The following is a 27,279-nucleotide window of genomic DNA, read 5'->3' on the forward strand; positions in this document are numbered from 1 at the left end:
GAACGTAGATAAGTCACATGGACCAGATGGGGTTAACTTCAGAAGTTAACCACGTGGCCTGCTTATCTACTTTACTGCTCAAAAATAAAAGGAAATTGTTGTTTCTTCACAGCTCTCTGAGAAAAGTCTTATCTCCGGATGTCAACAGTTCAACTTCCTCATATTGAGCTTCTTGGAACTAAATGTCCTGGTGAAACCCCAATGTCCTGGTGAAACCTTTCACCATGCTCGTCACGAACAGCACCAAGATTTGAAGGGAAGAAGTCTAAATGGGAATGCAGTAATCTTTATATCACAAAGGGATTTAGTGACCTGTTGCATGGCACGGTTTTATATGCTTGAAGCATGCGTTCAACCAGCTGTTTGCAGTTTGGTGCTCTGTGGATGCCGAGAAAAATTTCAACAACTTCCTTGAATGCCTTGCATGTGATTTTCTCAGGTCCCACTCGAAATTCATCATATTGCCTGTTATTGATGACCTGTTTGATTTGTGGATCAACAAAAATGCTTTCCTTAATCTTGCCGTCAGTTATTCTGGGAACCATCTGTCTCAAATATCAAAATCCTTCAGAGAATGTTTTTGTGCCTGGTGAGAGCGAATTCCATCCTTACAGGGCCGAATCCAATAAATATTACAAAAACCTGTCCTGCCATGCAGCAGCCGCGCTGCGTAAGCATGGCCAAGCACGCCTGGACAAGATAGGAAACTTTACTGCTTACATTGTTGGCAACATTTTAATTGACTTGAATTACGAATTGAAATAATAACCATAAGTTATTTTTTTAAATGGTGCGTGATATGGAAATTTCATGGTGACTTTCATGATCAGTAGCCCAAAATTCACAAGATACAGCTAAACGTACTCAGGAAGCAAAATCTTTGTTGTCCAGTGTAACATAACAAGAATAAAAAGAAAGTGGTCGGAAGTGGGCAAAATAGAAAAGGGAGTACTGGGTGCCTGCGTGAAGACTAATTCGTATCTGGGCTGGACACATTGTTCTGGAGATGTTGGTAGATACGAAATAAACATTCAAATGGCTCTTAAATGGGCACAGGAATGTATAGGAAATGGAAGGTTATGATATGTTGCAGAGAACATGGATTAAATTGTTTGGCCATTTAATTACTAATGCCATCCGTTGCACCGAACATTGCTGGCTGAAAGTCCTGTTCCTTTGCTGTACTCCTCTGTGGTCTATTTTGCAGAGTCAGTCTGTTTTTTGCTGGTGGAGTTGTCTAATACACTGGGGCGTAGATTAGATGTGAAGGATTGTGAAAACCACTGAAGGTATCATCGGGGTCTCCGTACAACCCCTCCCTCCCCCAAACGCTAACTACTTCAGACATTTACCGGCAGCATTTTAAACAAAGAGTCCGACGAATTGCAGTTCTTGTCTCCTTACCTGATGAAGGACATACAAACTTTGGAGACGGATCAGAGGAGGTTCACCAGTTGATTCCAGAGATGAGGGTGTTAGACTATGAGGAGAGGTTGAGTCGCCTGCGATTGTACTGAATTCAGAAGGTGGAGAGCAGATTTATGGAAACATATAACATTATGAAAGGGATCGATAAGATAGACGCAGGAAAGTTGTTTACAATTGTAGGTGAGACTAGAACTAAGGTTCATATTGTAAAGAATTGGGGGAGGAAACATATGACCGAGATGAGGAGGTACTACATATTACAAAGAGTGATGAATCTGTTGGGCGTGGTTAGAGTATTTACTTATAATAGGATTATATAGACCACAGAGTCAGACTATTTTCCCTGGGTGGAAATGTTAAATTGTAGAGAGTTTGGAATTGAAATGAGAAGGGGATAATTTAAAAGAGACTAACAGTACAATGGCTTTCACACGGGGAGTAACGGACGCTCGGAACGCGCTGTCAGGATAGTCAGTGTAAGCACCTTACAAAAGCGACGATTAGGTGATGTTTAGATAGATACAAGAATTATGCAATACCCCCATACGTATGCATATAGATAGGGTAATTTTAAAAATATCGGGTTATTTATGCAGGAATTGCCAGATGTTGAGGAAAGTTCTGGAAGGATTCTGCATGATGCAGGCAGTTGGAGATTTAGGCGGCAGCATGGCAGATAAAGATTAATCCGGAAGCTGTGACCTGCTCCAGATTGGGTGTGGAGTGAGCTCAAACACAATTAGAAAGTATTTGGCGAACAGACTAGATACTGAGAAGCTTAGGTTCTTTGGCAAAACCTCCATACTTGTCTGACCTTGACAATGCACGTAGAGGTGTTGGTAAAGCAGGAGCCCGCATTATTCATGTACCCGGTCGTGTTTTTAATGAAGAGGTCAAGAAAACATGAATCAGCTGCATATGTAATTGAACACGGATATCTACAACTTCCGGTACATTGTCCCACTCTCTCCTTTCTTTCTTTTCAATTCCCCTTCCGCCCCGCTCGTCCATTTACCCTTCTGTTCACCTGCCCATCACCTTTCCCTTTCTCCTATGGTCTACTCTCCTCTCCTGTCAAATTCATTCTTCTCCAGCCCTTCACCTTTTTACCCATCAACTCCTGAATTTTTACTTCAGTTCCCTCCCACCCATCTGACATCATGTGTTACATTTTCGCTTGCACGCCTTCCCCTCCTTTCAACTTCTTATTCTGACATGTCGCACCTTTCTTTCCAGTCCTGATGAAGGATCCCGGCCTGAAACGTCGACTGTTAATTCATTTCCATAGATGTGGCCTAACATGCTTAGTTCCTCTTGCAATTTCTATGGCTTTCTCTGGATTTATAGCATCTGCAAAATCTCTTGTGTGTATCAATCAATGGTTCAAGCCAACTTGGAACACTGTTCACCTGCCCGTCTAAACATCACTGAGACAGAATATTGACCAAGCAGAGATATGACCACGGAGACGCGCATGAGCAGTTTAAATTAGCATCAGTGTTGACATCCAAATCATGCGCCGAAGCGCCTGTTGCTGAGATGAACTGAGCCAAGTCCACCAGTCTCTGACTACGTATTCGTAAACGTGAGTTGAGGGCGACTGTGGCCCGATATTTCTGAACGCATAAATGGTATTCCAGGATTATAAATGATCATAGAGGGTGTCAGGAATATGAGACGATCCATGGGAGGGTAGAAAAAAAATTCCAAGACAGTACGTGTATTCAGAATATTATGGTAACCAAAGAAAATTGGGTGATGATCAATCCTTGGATCTGAAGTGGTGTTACAGGACAAAGCGTCAGAGTCAGAATGATGCAGTGAGCAAACGGACCAGTCACCCAATCGCTGACTATTACGTTTGTCTGTGTTCATCCTCCTTGTAACCATTAAATGAAAATCCCTTTACCCCTCCACGTTCTGGTACCCATCAGATGCTTCTTCAACTGAGCGCCACGGTGGCGTAGTGGTTAGCGCGAAGCTGTTACAGCTCGGGGCGTCGGAGGTAAAAGTTCTCTTCTGGCACAGTTTTTTTTTAGGAATTTGTGCGTTCTCCGGGTGGGTTTGTGAGTTTCTTTCGGGTACTCCGGTTTCCAGTCTCGGGTCAAAATACGTTCTTGGTAGTAGGTGAATTGGTGATTGCCAATTGTCTGGTGATTAGTGTTACTAGGTGGGTTGCTTACTGGGCTGGAAGGGCCCATTCCGCTGTCTAAATCTAAATAATATAATCTGAAACAAGCATCGACTGACTTAAATGACACCACCACGTCTGGCAGCAGATTTCGGATAACTTCCATACTGTGTGTGAGTCACCTCTATTCCTCGTTCTTATATTAATGTTCTGCTCGATAGTTTTAGACAACCCTATCATGATAAGCAAATATTGACGATCCACTGCATCTATGCTTCTTATAATGTTATATACCTCTATCTTGGCAATTTTCAGCCTCCTTCTCTACGGTGTGCGATACACAATCTGCACCGAAATACTAAACACTTCAATAAATATTTTATAGTTTTAAGTAATGAGAAAACATTGCGTATTTCTGATTTCAGAGTTTGACTGATATCAGCTTAGTTACAATTCAACTAAGAGAACACATTAGATGCCTGGGTAAATTTTCCTGGCCACAGTGGAGGCACACGACAACGGCAGTTCAGCAAACTTGGGCGATTTCAGAAGGATTTGCCAGGAGTTTTAAACTAACTTCAGGGATAGAAAGAATGTGAAGTCCAGAAATAATCTTCACTCAGAAGAGAAGGGTTTGTGCACTGAAAATCAGTATGGAAATGGTGGAACGATACTGTGACTGAGTTAGCTCATTCATAATCTTTAAGAAATCGTCTTCTGCAACTTCCTTGCGTGTTACACGCTTGCGCGATCATGCCTTGCCACATCGAACGATCCCACGCAGCGTCAATGATATCTGGCACACTGAGATCTCTTAGTTCTTTCACAGAGTCCATAAATTTTCTTCTTTGCCTTCCTCTTCCGTGTTTCCCAGGCATACGGACTTGTAATGTAAGGCATTCTATTTCTCCCTTTCTGATGAAATGGCCCAGGAATGTATGTTTCCTCAGCTTTAATGTTCTCATTAAAGATCTTTTTTTCTATATGGACACGTTGGAGTACTGACTGATTCGTTACCCTATGTCTATATGATATTTTCTTTTTTTGGAATTTATCTTTTATTGAAATTCATCATCAAACAGCATTCTTCTAAAAAATCACATTTCGGTTGCTTCTAAGTTTCTTTGTAGTTCTGTTGTTATAGTCCATGTTTCGGAAGTATACAAGAAGATTGACCAGATGTAAAATGTTAGTAGCATAAGCCTTGTTGTCATCGAAATGTGTCGGTTAGTAAAAATTGGTTTCATTTTCTGGGAGTTGCTTTTGGCAACGGCAATTCTGCTTTTTATTTCTACTTTACTTCTGACATCTTGTGATATAAATCTGGTCTTTTGCTCTTTTGTTCAATCTCTTGGTTTCCTTTTGTACAATTGGCAGTTGGGCGTATCCTGCTGTTTTGATATTACCATACTTTTTTACCGTTGACGGTTAGACCATAATCTGCCCTTGTTTGAACTATTTTGTCTCAGAGGATTTGTAGGTCTTCTGCAGCACTTGCTATTAGGGTGGTATCGTCCGTATATCTTGTATTGTTGATGTTAACACCTCCAATTTTTATTCCATCTAGGTCTTCTATTTCTCTTAGAATGATTTCACTATAAATATTAAATAATTGCGATGAGACAACGCATCCCTGTCTAACTCCTGTTTGAATTTTCGACCAACTGCTTATATTATCATCAATTTTTACCGCCGCCGTTCGGTTCAAATATAAATTTTGAAGCAAGTGTTGGACCCTTCTGTCAATGTTTAGTTTAGCGAGAATTTGAAATAATTTTTCATGTTGCACTTTGTCGAATGCTTTAGTGAAATCAATAAAACATAAAAGACAGCATTTTGATATTCAATTGCACTTAAAGAAATTACGGATTTTAATTATCAAAAACTTGCTGTACGAATTATCAAGGGATATTAAGCTATCGATCGATGTCTACCAACTTAGTTTCGTGTTGTTGGTTACATAAATGTCAGGTTGGGGTGAATGGCTGCAATGCGTTTCACTTCCTGGGAGGATTCATTGTTTCGATGATTCCGCATCCGCTCCCTGAACTTCCTCCGTGTCAGGGCGTAAAGAGCCGTGTTTGTGCAGCAGCTCAGGAGCTGCAACATGCAGCCAAGATGCCCCATGATCGAGGGTGGAAACGCAACCACAAACATGGAATACGCCAGCATTGATAGAGCAAAGACCCACAATCGCTTTCAAAAAGTGTACACACGAAATATCGTCGACAACACAATGAAATTCACCTACACGACCAGTAGTAAAATGAGCGACTTCCTATGGTTCTCCATCTACTGATATTGGAACTATCCCCACTGCTGCCACTCTCAATATGTTGACCATCCGTCACCTGTTAGTGGCGAGCAGACGCCAGAGACGTAGACATGTAAACTGTGTAATATCCATCATATGCCGGCACAAAGGGTTATCTTATAATTCTGGGATAATAATTCAGAAATTGGTGGTGCGCGCGTGTTGAGGAAGTTTCTCGAAGGATTCTGCACGATGTAAGCAAATTGGGGATTTGGGAAGCAACATGCCAGATGGAGGTTAATACGGAATTAGTGGCCTGCTGCACAGTGTGTGTGGCGTGAGGTTAAATGCAATCATAAAATAGTTCTAGTATGTACTGGATACTGAGAGACTTGATGTGCAGTAGGAACTTTGGCTCGAGCTCGATGTCTTTCTGAACGTAACAATGCACGTAGAAGTTTGTCTTTTTATAATGCAGCAGGAAATTGACGGAGGGAGTTTCATTTTAACAGTGTTTTATTTCTCTTACCTATCGATACAGCAGGGTAGCAGTGGTTTCCACCACAACCTTCGCGCCTTTGGAATGTGAATGCATTCGGAAGAAACCCACGTCGTCACCGATCGAACGGACAAAATTCATCGGGATGGCTGCGGCGACTGAAACCGCTTTACCGCTTTCAGCTAGGCGGGTTGCGCCGGTTTCATAGCTCTTCATGACGAATAGTTTCTCTCACAATGCGAAAGAATGGAAATTTCACCAACTCCCGCATCTGCTGCCTGAACTTCCTCTGGGTCAAGGCGTAAAGACCCGTGTTTGTGCAGCAGCTCATTAGCTGCAGCATGTAGCCCAGATCCCAAAAGCAGAAAGGTGGGATCGCAACAAAAAAATAAATCAATCGCGTCCACACAGTGTACACAACATAAATAATCCACAACACGATGAAATTCGCCGACACGACCAACAGTAAAATGATCGACTTCCTTCGGTTCTGCATTTCCGGGTCTTTGGAACTATCCCCACTGTTGCAACTACGGACTCTCCTCCGGGCTATGCGCGCCACTAACACGTGTCTGATGGTCAAAGCATTGAGTAGCAGAATGACCACAAATGGGATCACAGGCGTCAGGAGGTAGCTACCGAACTCGACTACGGTCCAGGTCACTGAGAATAGGACAGCAAACCTTCTTGGCAAAACCAAGGTAGGTTGAACATCCAATATATTCCTGAGAGCGAAAAATACCAGAAAATATTCTTTAAACAGCTCAGTGTGGACACAGTCCCCAGAACTACAACCGCCGTTCTCTCGGTGCAGGCTTTAGCTTTTAGATTCTGGCATCCAATAGCCACAAATTGGTCAAAGGTGAACATGACGGTGAACCAGACGGAACAGTCGTTGGCTGCGTAAAGTAGGACGGCGTGGACATTACACACGGAGATGTTCCTCAGAAAATTAAACGCTTCCCTATAAACAAACGGAATCTGCCTTAGTACCAGGTCTAAGATAACAACCAGGAGATCCGCTGCTGCCATGGCCATCAGGTAACGAGTGATTCCTTTAGTAAGACCGCACTTTCTCCGGAACAGGACCACAATCGTCAGCACGTTCACTATTGGGATTGAATGAAACATAAACATGTCAGTTGCAAAGAGCAAAGCCAGGAGAGTCACAGACAGGAAATATGGAATCATGTTTTTGAACCAGGCCTTGCAGGCTGTAGTTTTCCAGCATCGGCGATGTCTGCTGTGGACGAGGATTATAGCTCAGTGAAGTCGACTAATAAGTTGTAAATTACGTCATCACATCAACTAACGAACTGCTGAGAAGTTTTCTCAGCTTTCGGTGAAAATGGATTTGGAATAGGGCTCGGAATTGATCATTGAATTGGAATTGCTTTGCTATTACCAAAGTGGAATAACAGAGATCAGGGAAACACGCGTCTCCACACTGTGAATACAGAGTAATTCAATACTCGGTGCTTCGAGGCGGTGATGTAATTTCTGCTCCAGCTCTCAGTCTTCTACTTCCGGTCTGTTCAATTTTTACCATTTCCCTCAAAAGATGTTTGGGATGTCATCAATTTTAAACTACACTCCAAACTGGTGAATTGAATTATCTATAACAGAGGAGATGCAGGCACAGTTGAAACTTTTGAACTCCAGCTCAGAACCTATTTATTTAACGTTGTTTTTAAACAAAATCATTTTGTCTGCCCATTTGTATTTTGAAACCACTTTGAAACCTCATCATCAATATGAACAGTTCTCTTGAAATATTATTATTATTTATCGAAAACACGGAGATAAATGTTGTTAACGAGACCGAGTCAAACTATCAGAGGTTAATCACCCGAAGTTCAGTCAGTGAGAGCGTTCGACTGTGTTAACCGGAACATATAATTAACTCTCCATCAATCAGACAACTTTACCAGTCTCCATGATCACAACTTGTCAGTCTCTCAATCGTCGAGTTGCTGAACAGGAACGTACCGGGAAATGCAACAAAAGCGAGGACGGGATAGTAGACGGGCTGAATTGTCAGGAGTAAATACCAGATCCGATCGTCTGCTGTCATCCAAGAGTTTTTCGAAAAAAATATAGGGAGCCAGGATGAAGACACCCTTCCCCGTCGTTGGAAATTTCCATGGTCATATTTCTTGTTCCTGAATCATTTTCCGTCACTGTTTCCCGATTCCGGTCGGTGACTGTCGTTTCGCACGCCGCAGATCCAACTGTACATAAAAAATCCCGCTTTGAAGTTCGCAACCTCCCAATTATTGTCTTGATCTGTGGAGGCGCGGCGGTCCGTTTGTGACGGAGGGATTGCTCTTGCTACCACTGTAAACCTTCATCGAAAGGAGCAATTTTAAATAGAGCTGCGAATCCCCCAGTGACACAACCAGGCTCCGTGCGGGCTGACGTTAATTACTCAATATACATCTATGGTTAACCCCTTTGAATCCGGACCGCTGAGGCAACACGCAGACCTACCGATCCCGGACATTTGTTCTGCATCATCTCGCAGGAGACACAAAAGCCTGAAAGCACGTACCATCAGGCTCAGGAACGCCGTTAATCACGCCGCTATAAAATATTCAACCCTTCACCCTGACGACTGACGGACTCTTGATATCGCAATCCGCCTCGCTGTGACTTCGCAATTTGCTTGAATTTTACCTTGTCCTCAGCCATCTGTATGTATCTGTCAAAGTATCATTGAAATTAGAATAAAAATTAATCGATCTATATATAAATATTTATACACATACACATATATGCAAACACACACACACACACACACACACACACACACATATATATATATTCTCATTTTGTTGGGGGAAAAAGGAGTAAGTGAGTAAGTAAACAAAGAATAACAAATCAGTAATATTAAATCCACATTCCAATAAGTATTTCTCGAGATAGGAATGTCACTGTCTACATTTGCCTCCGTTCAGCTTCTCATAATTTTTAAAGTTAGCGAAACCTAATGGTTTTGCTGAAGGGGTTGAGGACTGTCTTTAAGAAACTCCCGGTCTCTTCCTGATGTACTTCTCTCGGCCTCCTCCCATCTCTTACCTTCGCGATTCTCGCACTATTTCACAAGCGGAGCGGGATAATTCCTCTGCCAGGCTTTCCCTCGGTTTGGTCACGCTGACTGGCTGTCTGTGCAATAGCCCCTGTCTATCCAACCTTATAACATTTTCAAGGAAGTTACCAAGAAGGAGGATGAAGAAAAGGCACTTGATGCTATCTACATGGGCTTTACCATGGCATTAGACAAAGTCCGCATGAATGGTTGGTCAAGAAGGGTAAATTGCTTGGCATTCAAGATCAGACAGAAAATTCGATTAGACATTGACTTCGCGAGAGAATCTAGAGCGTGGTAATGGATAATTGTCTCTTTGACTGCAAACCTGTGACTATTGGTGTGCCCCAAATATTGGTGCTGAGCTCGTCGTTGTTTGTAATTTTATTCAAAGATCTGCATCATTGAGTGGTAAACTGGATTAACAAATTTTCGGATGCAAAAGCTGGCAGTGGCTACTGCACCTGCTAAAAAAGGGAGGGGGGACTTGATAATGAAAGAAAAAAATAATACAGAAGTGTTGAGTTATTTCAATTTGGGAGGACCATCCAGGACAGTTCTGACACGGTGAGCTCTGTGACACTGAAGAGTGCTAGGTAACAGAGCAGTCTGAGAAAACGGATCCACAAATCCTTGTAGGTGATGTCACAAGTAGATAGAGTCGAAAAGAAAGCTTTTGACGCAGTAGCCTTCATAAATCAGTAAACAGTAGAGGAGCTTGGGTGTTATGTTGAACTTGTATAATATTGGTGAAAACTCAGCTGGAGCATTGTGTGCAGTTTGGGTCATCTGTCTGCAGGAAAGATTTCAATATGATTGAACGAGTACGGAGAAATTTTAAAAGAATATTACTGGGTCTTGGACAGGTGCATGGCTGGAGGCTGTTGATCCCGGTGCACGTCGTTGGAAATAGGCGATTTAATGGTCCGGCACGAACGAAACGGATGAAGGCTTGTTTATGTGCTGCACTGTTATATGACTGTCTGCGGCTATGAGTATTAACTGTTCCATTTCAAATTACGTATTCTTTCTTCATGGGACTGCCCATTTGTGCGTCTCTCCCTCTCTCCCTTGTATCGCTGCTTTTTGCTTCCCTCTGAGTGCTAATTGTTGAGCAACAGATCAGAATCTACAGTGTCAGCTTGTTTTCTATTATTTACAGATGCCCTGTGATTCTCTGAAACCCGGAAACTGTTTAATATATTTTAAGATTGTAGAACATCTGTTACAAGGCGCGGCAGGCTCGTACTGTGAGTGTTCCTTGAAGAGCGCCGAAGTGAGGCGGGACTATGACGTCAATACGCTGATTGCTGAAGCTCTCTCAGTCTTGGAGAGAGCGAGAGAGAGAGAGAGAGAGAGAGAGAGAGAGAGAGAGAGAGAGAGAGAGAGAGAGAGAGAGAGAGAGAGAGAGAGAGAGAGAGAGAGAGAGAGAGAGAGAGAGAGAGAGAGAGAGAGAGAGAGAAAGAGAGAGCGAAAGATGGAGAGGGAGAGGGAGAGAGAGAGAGACTCGACAAGCTGTTGCAACTTCAGCTTGTCACGGCTCTGGTTTGGAACTCCTCTCTGCCCAGAAGGTTGGTTTGATTATCGGCACGCAGTGCACAAGGAAAGTGTGACTGTCTCTTCCTATTATTCATAGGAGTGGATTTTGGGGATATCCTGTTGGACTACTTGTGTTAACCCTTGCCTGTGTATGTTGTGTGGTAACCTCTCGAAAACGATATTCCTGTGACAGGGCAATTTTGGTGATAAGTCGGACGTGACGGGACGGAATTAACGGACAAGATCATCGACGTATGTTATTTCGTCTACCTAGCGTGGAAGGTATGATTCCTTGTATCGTCCTCTCTCTACTTAATTCCATGTGGATTACAAATGGTGTTGGAAATGTTCCCTGAAAGTAAACCAGTTGTCTCTGCGCTCCAGTTACGGCTGGAAAAATTAACGTTGCACAGAGAGAAACTTAGGTTGGAAGTTAAGGAAAAAGATATACAGAGTTGGGAAGCAGAAAAGCAAAGGCAGTTTTGAGATAGAGATACGGAGGTTAAGGCTGGATAGGCAGACTTCTGGCTCTAGGGAACCGGTTGTACCGTTTGTTGCCAGTCAGGAAGTTAAATTGATCCCTCCATTTGATGAGGCTCAGGGTGATAAATACCTCCAGCATTTTGAGAAAGAGGTTCAGAGTCTACAGTTGGCCCCTTCTCTTAAAGTTTAATTAAGGGTAACGCTCAACACGCTTATTCTGCCTCCTCAATTGCAGATGCAGCTAATTATGAGACCGTGAAACAGGCTGTGCTTAAAACCTATGAACTAGTTCAGGAAGCCGATAGGCAAAGGTTTCGGAATTGGAAGAGATCTGTGAACCTGACTTATGTAGAATTTGATTGTGAAAAGTCTGTATGTTTTGAGCGATGGTGCACATGTAAGAATGTGGGTGATAATTTTTACAGACTGAACGAGTTGATTTTAATTGAAGATTTTGAAAGATACGTCCCTGATGACATAAAGTCATATTTAGCTGAGAAGGACGCAGCGATATGGCAGAAATCTGCTAAATTATCAGATGAGTTTGCTTTAACCCGCAAGTTTAGGTTTACTCCGAGTAAGACCTTCCAAAAGAATAGCACTGATAGTCGGGGTAAACCAGAAATTAAATCTGGTTCTAGTGACAAATGTAAGAATGAAGGGAGGCAGCTAAAGGAGAAACATTCCAGTCTTACTTTTCACAATTGCAAGTGTAAGCCTTAGGCCCGCTCAGCTGGAATTCGTCTATGGGGAGCAGCCTTCGGCCCCGCCTCAATGGGTAATCAAGTTTGTGTGGATGCTGTGTGATGTAACCCCCCACGCCCAATAACAGACAGTACATGATATTCTATTAAATTATTACAATTTATAACTCTTACTTTGATTATGTGGTTAGAAAAGAAAAAAAATAAAAGCTGTTGAAGTGTCTTAAAAAAATAAAAAATCGCCATTATTATTAACCAGTTCCTGCACACAACGATGGAGCTCTTACAGAACTGTGTCTCCCTTCCTCCAGTCGATCTCCTCCGAACTCCGTCGATCCTCGAATGGGACCAGTCTCGGTAGTCGAGCAAAGCGCTCGACACGTGTTTGCCCTCGTCCTTTCTCCTCGCCGAAGAACCTGGGCCTCGGACTCACGCTTGGGGTCCGTTCCGTCGTCCAGTTTACAGCATCTTTCCATTTATCTGACAGCATATACACACACACACACACACACACACACACACACACACACACACACACACACACACACACACACACACACACACACACACACACACACACACACACACACACACACACACACACAAAATATAGCAATGGGGTCCAGAAAAAAGAAGTCACTTATATCAAGAACAATCACAGGACCAATGATCAATGATTAAAGATAATTGTTAATCCCACTCCACTGATTGAGAACGCTATATATTCCCACGGCAGGACCACAAGCGGCAATCGTCCCCAAGAAGTATAACATCTCCCCCCACTAACCCACCCTGCAGAGCCTCAGGCACCAATATTTTATCTCCCTATCCACCGACAGCCCAGTACCTAGCGTCCTTTGGGGTGATTGAATCCAGAGTAAGAATATTTTGTTTTTACGATTGTGTTCTTTAATTAATAGAATTTATTTTTGCTGCACCGGACCAGGATTAAAAAGAACTTCGTTCTACTTTACATGTATGTACTAGAAATAGCATTAAGAAATCTTCAATCTTGCATAAATCTGTGTTTTTAATCGTATTAATGATTATACTGTAAAATGGGTTAACTTCAAAATGCTGTTATTGAGAGTTGACAGCAGCAGGTCTTACTTTCTGCCCAGACAGAATGTTAGAGGAGCTCAGCGTTTCAGGCTGAAATTAAGTTGTAGGAATAATCCGTTGATGTTTCGGGCAGAGACTCTTTATCAACATAGCGAAGGAACCGGGCAGAAGTCCGAATACCCAATGAGTAGTGGGTTCTTGTGCGGGGAGCATTCTGGGTAAATGTGAATTTAGCAGATATTAATTCAATCCAGAACCAGACTTCAGTTCATCTTGTAAATGACGAGCATTAAATTGAAGTTAAAAGCACTGGCGGCCCAGGTATGGAGAGATAATATTGATGAAATAGGGACTATGTGACGTTTTACATCCGTTGCGCCGAGCGGATCAAGTGTATCACAGTGAGAATAATTTATTGGAGTAAAAAAACTTCATAGTAACGATGGTAATTGCGTTGAATCACCTACTGGTGTATCTGATCTCAACTGCATAAAATATAAAGTACTTTTGTGCGACTCTACCGAGCGGGCCATAGAGAAAATGGTTGCTTGTTGTGATGAACATCATCACCTTCAGTGTGTCTCCGGTGACTCAGCAGGAATGGAATGGAAAGGGGCAGAGGTAGTATTAAGAGTGGGTACTGTGAGCCTGGACGAGCAATAGTTGGTACCAAGGCAGAACTGTCTGCAGTCGAGAAGATGCAAGTACGAATTAAGCGTTGAAAGGGCTTCAAGATTAGGTACAAGAGCATTATAACCTGGATTTCCAGCATCTGACTGTGAAACAGCAGAGGACCCTGCTACCACCGGGTCTAGCACGAGGAAAAGAGCTGTTTACAGTTTACAGTTTACTGTTCCCCTCTGCTGAGGAAGTTACCTATAATAAATTATGTTTATAACCTTACTTGTAGTAATATTTTATTCATATGATGTGTGTCATGTATGTTTTGTGATCTGCTCTGTGGCCTCGAGGAAGCATGTTTCGTTTCATCATGTATATATATCACCGAATGAGAATAATCCTGAACTTGAGAAGGAGGAAATTGAAACGACACGTAGAAGTTAAATATATTATGCACTACGTGGTAGCTGACTGGAATGCGTTGCGAAACAGAGTCAGAGATGGCAAGAGAAATGGAATATAATAAAATATATGGAGGACGAACTCAAACGCAAGCGGAAATTAGGATGACAGGTGTCCTTTCCTTTTTGCCATGGTTGTATTGAAACAGAGCCAGAACAATTCTCCAGTATGGCAATCCTAAACACCACAGAATGTGGAATTAAAGTAAGAACGATGATATTTCAAAGGAGTCTTCCAGTGCAATTGCTTTCTCACCGAGAGTGATGGATGTCAGGAACGTGTCACCGGGATAGGCAGTGAGATGACTAGAGAGGTAGACATGTGATGCCGGTACAAAGGGTTATTTAAAAATGGTGGGATAATAATTCAGAAATTGGGTATGTGTGCATGTTGAGGAAGTTTTCGAAGGATTCTGCACGATGTGTGCAAATTGGTGATTTGGGAAGCATCATGCCAAAAGGAGGTTAATATGGCATTAGTGGCCAACTGCACATTGTGTGTGGGGTGACGTTAAATGTAATCATAAAATATTTATTGTATGTGCTGGATATTTAGAAGCTTTGATGCGCAGTTGTAACTTTGGCTCGAGCTCGATGTCTTTCTGAACGTAGCAAAGCGCGTAGAAATATTAGTAAAGAAGGCGTACGCATCATTCCTTTAATTGGTCGTGTTTCAGTGATGAGTTCAGGAAGTCATGCAACAGCTGCGTGAACGATTGAACGCCGATATCTCCAACCTCCAGCTCATTCTCTCATGTCCCCTTTCCTTTAATTCTCCATTCACCCCCACTTACTTCCAGTCTCCCTCCACTACATATTTCCTCTGACTGCTGCCCCTTCCCTTTCTCACGTGATCCATTCACTTTTCAGATCTGGTTCCTTCTTCTGCTATTAGTCTTAAATTTATCACCTCCTAACATCGCTTCGCACACCCTCTCCTATTTACCTCACTTTGTCTGCTACGGTCCATCTTGTGTACTTTCCCCTCCGCCCGCCTTCTTACCCTGGTTTCTTGCCCCATCCTTTCCAGTTGTGATGAAGGGTTGCAGAAACCTCGAATGTTTGTTCGTTGATATAGATCCCGCCTGAGATAATGCGTCCCTCCAGGATTTTGTATTTCAGCAGAACCTTCATGTCTTTGGAAAGTGAATGCATTTGGAAGAAACCCACGCCGTCACCGATTCATAGAGACGGCTGCTGGGACTGAAACCGCTTTCAATCGCGTTCAACTTAGTGGGCAGCGCCGGTTTCTTACTCTTCATTCCGAATAGTTTCTCTCACAATGAGAGTGAATGGGAATTTCACCACCTCCCGCATCTGCTCCCGGAACTTCCTCTGGGTCAAGGCGTAAAGGGCTGTGTTTGTGCAGCAGCTCAGCACCTGCAGCATGTAGCCCAGCTCCCGCATGCACAAAGGTGGGAAATTAATTCTCCTCATGACAGTACTCAGTGCTGTTCTACTAGTGTAAGCGAATCGCATCCAGACAGTGTACACAACATAAGTCATCCACAACACGATGAAATTCGCCGACACGACCAACAGTAAAATGATCGACTTCCTACGGTTCACCATTTCCGGGTCTTTGGAACTATCCTCACTGTTGCAACTCCGGAGTCTCCTCCTGGCCCTGCTCGCCACTAACACGTGTCTAATGGTCAAAGCATTGAGCAGCAGAATGACCACAAACGGTAAGACAGGCGTCAGGAGGTAGCTGCAGAACTCGACTACGGTCCAGGTCACTGAGAATACGACAGCAAACCTTATTAGGCAAAACCAAGGCATGTTGGACATCCGGTATTCTCCTGAGAACATATAATACCAGAGGATGTTCTTTAAACAACTCAGCGCGGCCACAGTACCCAGAACAGCCGCCGCTGTTCTCTCAGTGCAGTACTTCGCTTTCAGATTCTGGCTGCGAATAGCCACAAATCGGTCAAAGGTGAACATGACGGTGAACCAGACGGAACAGTCGTTGGCTGCGTAAAGTAGGACGGCGTGGACATTACACACGGGGATGTTCCACAGGAAATGAAACGCTTTCCAATAAACAATCGGAATCTGCCTTAGTACCAGGTCTAAGATAACAACCAGGAGATCCGCTGCTGCCATGGCCATCAGGTAACGAGTGATTCCTTTAGAAAGACCGCACTTTCCCCGGGAGAGGACCACAATCGTCAGCACGTTCACTGTTGGAATTGAAAGAAACATAAACATGTCAGTTGCAAAGAGCGAAGCCAAGAGAGTCACAGACTGGAAATATAGAATCATGTTTTTAAACCCAGTCTTGAAGACTGCAGTTTTCCGGCATCGGCGATGTCTGCTGGGGACGAGAATTATAGCTCAGTGAAGCCGACAAAGAAGTTCAAAATTACGTCATCACATCAACTAACGTACCGCTGAGAAGAAGTGCTCTCCGCTTTCGGTGAAAATGGATTTGGAATCGGGCTCGGAATTGAGCATTGGATTGGAATTGCTTTGCTATTACCAAAGTAGAATAACAAGGGACAGGGAAACACGCGTCTCCACGCTGTGAATACAGAGTAATTCAATACTCGGTGCTTCGAGGCGGTGCTGTAATTTCTGCTCCAGCTCTCAGTCTTCTACTGCCGTCTGTTCAATTTTTACCATCTCCCTCAAAAGATGTTTGGGAAGTCATCTATTTTAAGCTACACTCAAACTGGTGAATTCAATTATCTATAACAGAAGAGATGCAGGCACAGTTGAAACTTTTAAACTCCAGCTCAGAAACTATTTATTTAACGTTGTTTTTAAACAAAATCATTTTGTCTGCCCGTTTGTATTTTGAAAACACTTTGAAACTTCATCATCTATATGAACAGTTCTCTTTAAATATTATTATTATTTATCGAAAACACGGAGATAAATGTTGTTGACGAGTCCCAGTCAAAATATCAGAGGTTAATCACCCGAAGTTCAGTCAGTGAGAGCGTTCGACTGTGTTAACCGGAACATATAATTAACTCTCCATCAACCAGACAACTTTACCGGTCTCCGTGATTACTACTTGTTAGTCTCTCAATCGTCGAGTTGCTGAACAGGAACGTACCGGGAAATGCAACCAAAGCGAGTACGGGATAGTAGACGGGCTGAATTGTCAGGAGTAAATACCAGATCCGATCGTCTGCTGTCATCCAAGAGTTTTTCGAAAAAATATAGGGAGCCAGGCTGAAGACACCCTTTCCCGTCGCTGGAACATTCCATGGTCGTATTTCTCGTTCCTGAATCATTTTTCGTCACTGTTTCCCGATTCCTGTCGGTGACTGTCGTTTCGCACGCCGCAGATCGAACTGTTCATAAAAAATCCCACTTTGATGTTCGCAACCTCCCAATTATTGTTTTGATCTGTGGAGTCGCGGCGGTCCGTGTGTGATTGAGGGCTTCCTCTGGCTACCACTGTAAACCTTCATCGAAAGGAGCAATTTTAAATAGAGCTGCGAATCCCCCAGTGACACAACCAGGCTCCGTGCGGGCTGACGTTAATTACACAACATACATCTACGGTTAACCCCTTTGAATCCGGACCGCTGAGGCAACACGCAGACCTACTGATCCCGGACATTTGTTTTGCATCATCTCGCAGGAGACACAAAAGCCTGAAAGCACGTACCATCAGGCTCAGGAACGCCGTTAATCACGCCGCTATAAAATATTCAACCCTTCACCCTGACGACTGACGGACTCTTGATATCGCAATCCGCCTCGCAGTGACTTTGCAATTTGCTGTTCCCCTGCGCCGCATTTGCTCTGTAACAGCAACGCTTTATTCTGCACTCTGTCATTGCATTACCTGGAAACTCAATGCACTGTGGTAATGATTTTTCAGTGTTTTTGTGTGTTTTTGCGTTGCATTGAATGCGCAGTAACAACTATTTCTTTCTCCTTTACATTTGCGAATTGAAATGATATCAGACAATTTGGAATCTTGAATAATAAACACATAAACCCATTTACCAATATCCGCTTTGCCGTGGGATGGATCTGGGAACTGCCTGCAAGGCTGATGTAGTCGTGGCGTGTGATCAGCAAGTCTACGAACTTTGAGCAGTCTCCTCAGAGTGAAAGATTCAGATGAGATTTTTTCCATGAAAGGGAAGAGGGTGATATAATCCCGAGAACCTCGCCGCATATAATCTGACATTACTGCGTGGGCGATGAAGGAATGGATCATTCTTTATCGGATAAGGGACTCTTCGGGAACATCGAGCCAAGTTGCTTTATGAAAGGGATTTGGACCAAATCTGCATTAAAGTCCTATATATCACATCCCGTTTTAACGTCTGTTCACCCATGTGAAACTGTGATAACCCACACAGAATGCTGGAGGTCAGACAGGATCTATGGAGGTGAATAAATAGTCGACGTTTCGGATCGAGACCATTTGAAATAGAGTTCTGAATAAGACTGGGGTGGAGGGAGGCACATGCCAGATTAAGAAGGTGAGGGAGGCGACAAGGAGCTCAGACTAGTCCGTGATACTTGTGACCAAGTGCCGGTTAGATGGATGGGTGGGGAAACTGGAGACGGTTGAAAGGAGGTTCACAAAAATGATTCATGGTTTCAATAGCATATCAAATGTAGAACGTTTGAGGATTCTGGGCCTGTATTCAGGAGAATTCAAAAGATTAAGTGGTGACCTCATTGGAACCAATCGAATAGTGAAAGGCCTTGATTGAGTGGATGTGGAGAGGATGTTTCCTCTGGTGGCAGAGTCTAAGATTAAAGGGCACAGCCTTAGAGTAGAGGAAGGTTCTTTTAGAACAGAGATGAGGAGTAATTTATTTAGCCAGTGAATGGTGGATTTGTGTAATTCTTTGCCACAGATTTATGTGGAAGCCTGGTTATTTATGTATATTTAATGCAGAGGTTGATAGATTCTTGATTGGTCTGGATAGAAGGCATGCGGGGTGAAGGCAAGAGAGTGTTGGTGAGTGGTAAATTGGATCAGCCGAGCTGAAGTGGTGAAGCAGACACGATGCACCAAATAGACTAATTTGGTTCTATATTGTATGGTCTGACGGTCTTACAATTGAATGCACGCAGTATACATAATACGGTAGATTAAATTGTAGCACAGTTACAGATTGGCATGTGTGACGGAATGGCCATCACTGAACCCAGAATGAAAGAAAATTATAGCTGGGGACGTAATGTCCAAGGATACACATTGTAGGAAAAGTACAAGCAGGCGGACAGAGGGGATAGAATTGCTCTGTTGATAAATAATATGAAATTACTAGAAAGTTGTTACAATGGATGGGAAGCCGTTGAATCATTGAGTGTAGAGGTAAGGCCAGAAATTATAAGAACACCCTGATGGGAGTTAGATAGGGACCCCCAAACAGAGGTGACGTGATTGCAATATGCAAGTAGATTGGGAAAATCAGATTGGTGTTGGATCCCAAGAGAGGGAATTTGTAACGCCCACGATATGGCGTTCTAGAGCAGCTCGTTGATGAGCCCACTGGGGAATCTGGTATTGTACATGGGCTGTTGTGTAAGGAAGGACTTAAGGTGAATGAAGCCTTAGGGGTTAGTCATCGTAATGCGATAGAATTTAGTTTGAAATGTGAGAAGATTCTAAACGTAGATAAATCAGTACTATAGTGGAGTAAAGAGAATTGCAGAGGAATGAGAGAGGTGCTGGCCAACATTGAATGAAAGGAACATTGGCTGAGAAAACGGCAGAGCAGCAATGACTTCAATTTGTGGAAGTAACGCGGAAGGCGCAGAATACCTGCATCCCAAAGAGGAATAAGTATTGTAAAGCATATATGTCAAACTCAAGGCCCGCGGGCCAAATCCGGCCCGCGGTGGAATTATCTTTGGCCCGCGAGATAATATCTAATTACTATTAAAGCTGGCCCCAGTAATCGAAGCGCCTATGGCGTACGATATGGCTAATGCTGAGTTTCTACAGGTACCAGGTTTTCAGGGTTTTTAGTGTTTATTCGGCACTCTTGCTCGGCAGTCTTCTTCATAAGAAACGGTATTTGTAAAGTGAAACACTTTGTAGTTATAGCAGAGACTGAGACACATGAGAGCAGGCTGAAAAAACGGAGGCAACGAAAGCTGCGTTCGCACGCGTCCGACTGATCCGGCCCGCATGAAGCTGCATTTTGCTCAATCCGGCCCGTGACCTAAAATGAGTTTGACACCCCTGTTCTAACGGTTTCTTCAGATACGTATATAATGCGTAAAAGCGACGCTGGAGTGGTAGTAAGGGGGGACAAGGAAATGGCGTTCGAACTGAATGTCGCATCAGTCTACACTGCTGAAGACAGAAGTTCTATGTGGGAAGATCGAAAGTGTCAGGGGGCGTGTCAGTGAATTTACCATTACCAGGCAGAATATCTGAAAATAGATAAGTCACGTGGACCAAATGGTGTACACCCCAGGGTTCTGAAAGCGGGGGCTGAGAGATTGTGGAGACATTAACAAAGAACTTTAAAGAAACTGTTGATTCTAGCAGAGTTTGAGAGAAATGAAAATGACAAATATCACTGCATTCTTCAGGAAGATGATAGGCGGAGTAATGGAAATTATACGCTAGTTGGTCTGACATCAGTAGTTGGGAAGATATTGGAGCGATTTTGGGGTAGATAGAGGACACGGTAAAATACGCCGTCGTCAGCATGGGTTTCTCCAGAGAAAATCTTGCCTGCAAAAATTGTTGGAATTCTTTGGAGAAGTGACAAGCAGGCTGGACAAAGCAGAATCCGTGGATGTTTTGTGTTTGGATATTCAGGATGCCTTTGACAAGGTGTCACACAGAAGGCCTCTTAACAAGCTCCGAGTCGATTGTATTTCAGGAACGATTCTATCATGGATAAAGCTGTGGCTGACTGACGAGAGACAAAGAGTGGGAATGTATGTAGCCCTTTTGTGGTTGGCAGCCGGTGACTAACGGTGGTCCACAGGAGTCTGTGTTGGGACCAATTTATTTCACAATATATCTCAATGATTTGAATGACGAATTTGATGGCTTCAGGAAGATGGGAATATATGTGGAGGGGCGGGTTGTTGTACCAAGTAGAGAGACTCTAAGAAGGATTAGACAGATTAGAATTAGGAGATGGAATGAAATGACGCGAAATGTACGGCCATGCACTTCGGAAGAAGTAAAAACTTGGACAGCTTTCGAAATGGAGAAACAATTCAGAAATCAGAAGTGCAGCAGGACTTTGTAATCTTCGTGCACGATTCACAAAAGGTTATCTTCCAGGTTGAGTATGTGGGGAGGAAGAGCACTCATTTCAAGAGAACCAGCATATTAAAACAAAGGTGCTTTGTTGAGCCTTCATGAAGCATTTGTGAGACCTCCTTTTGATTGTTTTGAGCAGAGGTGGTTGGCTTATCTGAGAAAGGATGTGCTGACATTGGAAATGCTAAAGGCCTTGATAGAGTGGATGGCTCGAGGTTGTTAGCTGTGGCGGCGAACTCAAATACAAGAAGATGCGGCATCACAATACAGGGGCGTCCTTTTAGAAAGGGGATAAGGAGGAATTTCTTTAGACAGAGTGTGGTGAATCTGTGGAAAACGTTGCTAGGACCCGTTGTGGAGGCCAGGTCATTGGGTATATTTGAGGCAGAGGTTGATGGGTTATTGATTATTCAGTGCATGAAGGGATACGCCCGAATGCGGTACATGGGGGTGGAGAAGAAAAATGAGTCAGCCATGACGAAATAGCGAGTAGTCGAAGGACTTAATGGCCGAATTCTGCTCCTATGTCTTAAGCTGTTATGGTCTTTTCACAATATTGGGTTATTCTATTGACGTAACGATAACAACGGACATACTGATCGGAGTGCAGATTTTCGAAAGTTGCAAAAATAATGAGGTTGCTTTCATGGGTGACTTCACCTCTTAGTGCAAAGGGCTAAATGGGGCTAGCTCCTTCTAGGAATGATTTCTGACGGAAAATAGAGGCCCGCCGGCTGTATCTGGTGCCTGGCAGTGAAACGTCACATCTTTGAGTGGGAGTGTATTTCGTGGAAGTGACCACAACTCCCTAGGTTTTGCCAAGACTTTGGAGTAGCAGAGAGAAAAACGGGATGTAGAAGTACTTAATTGGGGAAAGACGTGTTATGATGCTGGTAAGCAGGAATTTGCGATCCTGAATTAGGAACAGATGTACTCAGGAAAGCGCACAATGGAAATGTGCAGGTTGTTTCGGGAGCACCTGCAATGGGTTGTGGTCTGGTTTGCACCAAAGGAACCGGAAAGTGTTGGTATAGTGAAGTAACCATTCTTCACGAAATGTTGAACATGTTGTCAAAAGGAAGAAAGGTGCCTCTATAAGGTTTATAAATCAAGCATCAGACAGGGCTATAGGATCTAACAATAGAGGACGGAAGGAGATTAAGAATAGATTTAGTAAAGCTGGAAGGGAGTCCAAGAATTCCATCGTGAGTAAGGAAACTCCAAATCATCTTACACATATGTAAAGAACAGGAAGATAACTGGAGATGGGGTCGGCTTGATCAGTGCGAACAGAGGAAACATGTGCGTAGAGTCGGAGGAGATAGTGATATCATTAATGCATAGTCTGTTTCCGAATTCATCAATGTGAGGAAATTCTAAACAGGCCTATATGCTGGAACGCTTTTGGAGAAGATAGTTGTCTCCTCCCTGGATGGAGAATTAAAATATTAGTAAAATCTTACAAGAATAGAAGGGTTCAAATAACATTCTATTTTTACAGAAAGAGAGTATGGATAATTCTTGGAATTATTGACTGGTGTGTTTTTTTTCTTCAATGTGCGAAAGCATCGGAGAAGGCTCTTAGACACGCGAATAACGAGCATTTTAGAGACGTAGTCTGATTAGGAGTAGTCAATATGGTTTGTGACACGAGCCTGACTAAATCTTTCAGGAGGTAACAAGGTATATTGTTGAAGTTAGAGCAGTGGATGTGGTATTACCTTTAGCAAGGAGCTTGATAAGGATCGAATTGGTTGGCTTAATCAGAAAATCGGAGGCCCGGGATCCAGGAAACTTTGGCTGTGTCTATGTCCACAGAAGACAGTCGATAGATGTTGAAGGAGCTGTTACACCTGTTTTTAGTGAGTTATATAAATGACCTGCATGAGCAAGTGGAAGGGCAGCTTTGTAACGGTGCAGATATCACGAAGGCCGTTGGAGCTGCGGACGATTCAAAAGAATATCTTATGTTACAAAGGAAATTGGACTGGATGGAGATTTGGCGCAGAGAAGTGCCTGATGGTGTTCAGCTCCTGAATTCAAATTCCACAGTCATATTGTTTGGTTGAATTTGAATGTAGAAATCAGGGTTAATGGAAGGATCCAGAGCAGTGTGAGGACCAGAGGGATATCAGTGTCCACGTCCAAAGATGCATCGAAGTTGCCGACCACGTTGACAGAGTTGTGATGATGAATTACAATGTGTCGGTCGTCATTAATCGGGGCCGGAATTTATAAGCTCCGTAATGTTGCCGCTCTATATACCTCGGGTTAGACCAGGCTTGGAGGATTGTATCCATTTCTGGTCGACATATTACAAGGATGCGGAAACTTTAGGGTACACAGCTGGAGATACGTCTCTACTAAATGATGTGTTAGAAGCTTCATCCTTCCCTTAATCTACATGTCATCCTTGGGCAAGGTGTAGCTCCACGATCATGAAGCTATGGGAGCAAACGGTGGATGTCCGTATGAGGAACTGATGCATATTACAAGTCCAAGTTATGTGACCACTGACGTCAAGCAGAAAATCTCTGAAGAGTATTGATTATGGCTGGGGACATGCGTCCTGTAAATGCACTGTACATAAGAAAGCAATGGCAAACTAATTCCATACAAAAGTTTTCCAAGAACCATCACGGTGATAAAAAGACCATGTCATACGACATGGCACATAATGAATGTACAAATATGGAAGATTGAGAGTGTGCAGATGAGATTTACTAGGATGCTAAATGGATTAGAGAGCATATCTTATGATGATAGATTAATCAAGTTACTGCTTTCATCTGTGAAGCTAAGGAAGATGAGAGTTGGTTAACATGCGTGTACAAGATGATAAAATGCACAAAAGAAGAGAATAACCGGACTGCTTTTTAAACCTAGTCGATAACCCTAAGTGATTAGATTAAATTAAAGAAGGGGTATCAGAGGCATTTTTGCACATAGACTTGTTGGGGCATTGAACGCCGTGCAAGAAGAGGAATTCATTATAGGTAGATGCAGTAGAGACATTGAAGACACTGTTGAATTGTTATTTATTTATTTATTTATCTATCTATCTATTCATTCATTCATTCATTCATTCATTCATTCATTCGTTTATTTATTTATTTATTTATTTGTTTATTTATTTATCTATCTATCTATTCATATATTTACGCTTACCATCTCTTTTTATCTCTATCTATCTATCAATTTATCTATCTATGTATTTATTTAAAGGTACCGCGAGGAGCAGGCCTTTCTAGCACAACAAACCGCATCACACCGTAATCTCTACTACTACTACAACTACTACTGCTACTACTACTAGTAGTACATCGACACGGGCCTACGGGACAGGAACAACAACTACTTTAACCCCAGCCTAATCATGGGACAAGTTACAATATCCAATCAGCTTACAAACCGATATAAGTTTGGACTAAGGGAAGAAACTGTAGTACCTGAAAAAGGCACTCATTTACGGGAAGAACAGACGACCTCCTTGTACACATCGTCGGAATTGAACTCCGCAGTCGGTCGCCCCGAGATAACCGCGCTAAATGCTTTGCTACCGTGGCGCCCCTCGCTCACCATGAGAAGATTCCATGTGAAGATGTTTCAAATTACTCTCCTTAGATTATATATTAAGATATTCGGTATCAGACTGGTAATCTGTGCGTGGAGCCGAAAGAGATGAGGGAGATCTTACATGGAAATTTTACAACGGTATTTACTCGGGAGGTGTACACAGAAAACGATATTCCTGTACAGGGCAATTTTGGTGATAAGTCGTACGTGACGGGACGAATTTAACGGACGAGATCTTCGACGATTGTTATTTCGTTTACCTAGCGGGGAACGTATGATTCTTTGTATCGTCCTCTCTCTACGTAATTCCATGTGGATTACAAATTTCTCTTCCATCATCTATTCTACTTTGCCATCTGAACCATGAGACTTTAAGAATTCTTCCTAAGATTGATTGTTTGTGTGTCGCGCACACATATATACGCAAAACACTGTTAACTCTTGTTTATTTCATTTCCGTTACGATATTTTAATTAGATACTTATAAAGATAGTGGTTTTAACACTAAAACCCGAATCAGTATATATTCTATTTGTTCTGATACGTAACAATAAATTTGGGGGCTCCTCCGTGTCATGCACGAAAGAAGAGCTTATTGATTGATCAATTATCGATCTGATTGGGTAAATCCCCTTTGATTGACTTGTGTGTGGAAAGCAGCAGCAATGGATATTGGGGAATTTCTGGCATTCCCAACCCCTGAAGCATTAGAGAATGCCAACAGGTCCACATGTTGGCTATTGCTGAAAAGCTGGAACTTGTTGCGGTAAAGCTGACTATGAAAAAGGCAAATATTCAGAGGAAATTGCTGAGCACTATATATCTACGGATGTGTTTGAAGAGAGTGTGTTGGAAATGTTCTCTAAAAGTAAACCAGTTGACTCTGCGCTCCAGTTACGGCTGGAACAATTAACGTCTGACCGAGAGAAACTTAGGTTTGAAGCTTAGGAAAAAGATAAACAGAGGTAGGAAGCAGAAACTCAAAGTCAGTTTTAGATAGAGATAGAGAGGTTAAGGCTCGAGAGGCAGACTTCTGACTCTAGGGAACCGGTTGTACCGTTTGTTGCCGGTCAGGACGTTAAACTGATCCCTCCATTTGATGAGGTTCAGGGTGCTAAATACTTACAACATTTTGAGAAAGAGGATCAGAGTCTACAGTTGGCCCGTTCTCTTAAAGTGTAATTAAGTGTAAGATTCAACACGCTTATTCTGCCTTATCAGTCGAAGATGCAACTAATTATGAGGCCGTGGAGCAGGCTGTGCTTAAAACCTATGAACTAGTTCAGGAAGCCTATAGGCAAAGGTTTTGGAATTGGAAGAGATCTGTGAACCAGACTTATGTAGAATTTGATTATGAAAAGTCTGTATGTGTTTAGCGTTGGTGCACATCTAAGAATGTGGCTGATAGTTTTGACAGACTGAAAGAGTTGATTTTAATTGAAGAACTTAAGAGGTGCGTCCGTGATGACATAAAGGCATATGTAGATGAGTAGGACGCAGCCATGTGGCAGAAATCTGCTAAATTAGCAGATGAGTTTGCCTTAACCCGCAAGTTTAGGTATACTCCGACTAAGACCTTCCAAAAGAATAGCATTGATAGTCGGGGTAAACCAGAAATTAAATCTGGGACTAGTGACAAATGTAAGAATGAAGGGAGGCAGCTAAAGGAGAAACATTCCAGTCTTACTTTTCACAATTGCAAGTGTAAGCCTCAGGCCCGCTCAGCTGGAATTCGTCTAGTGGGACCAGCCTTCGGCCCCGCCTCAATGGGTACTCAAGTTTGTGTGGATGCTGTGTGATGTAACCCACCACGCCCAATAACAGACAGTACATGATATGCTATTAAATTATTACACTTTATAACTATTACTTTGACTATGTGTTCAGAAAAGAAATAAAATAAGAGCTGTTGAAGTGTTTTAAAAAAAGAAAAAGGTGCCATTATTATTAACCAGTTTCTGCACACAACGTTGGAGCTCTTACAGAACCGTGTCTTCCTTGCTCCAGTCGATTTGCTTCGAACACCGTCGATCCTGGACTGGGACCGCTCGACACGAGTTTGCCCTCATCTTCTCGCCTCGCCGAAGAACCTGGGCCTCAGACTCACGCTTGGGGTCCGTTCAATCGCCCAGTTTACAGCATCTCTCCATATATCTGACAGCATATGCTCACACGCACACACACAATATATATATATATAGAAACGGGGCC

This window comes from Hemitrygon akajei, chromosome 24, assembly GCF_048418815.1.
Source record: "Hemitrygon akajei chromosome 24, sHemAka1.3, whole genome shotgun sequence".
NCBI lineage: Eukaryota > Metazoa > Chordata > Chondrichthyes > Myliobatiformes > Dasyatidae > Hemitrygon > Hemitrygon akajei.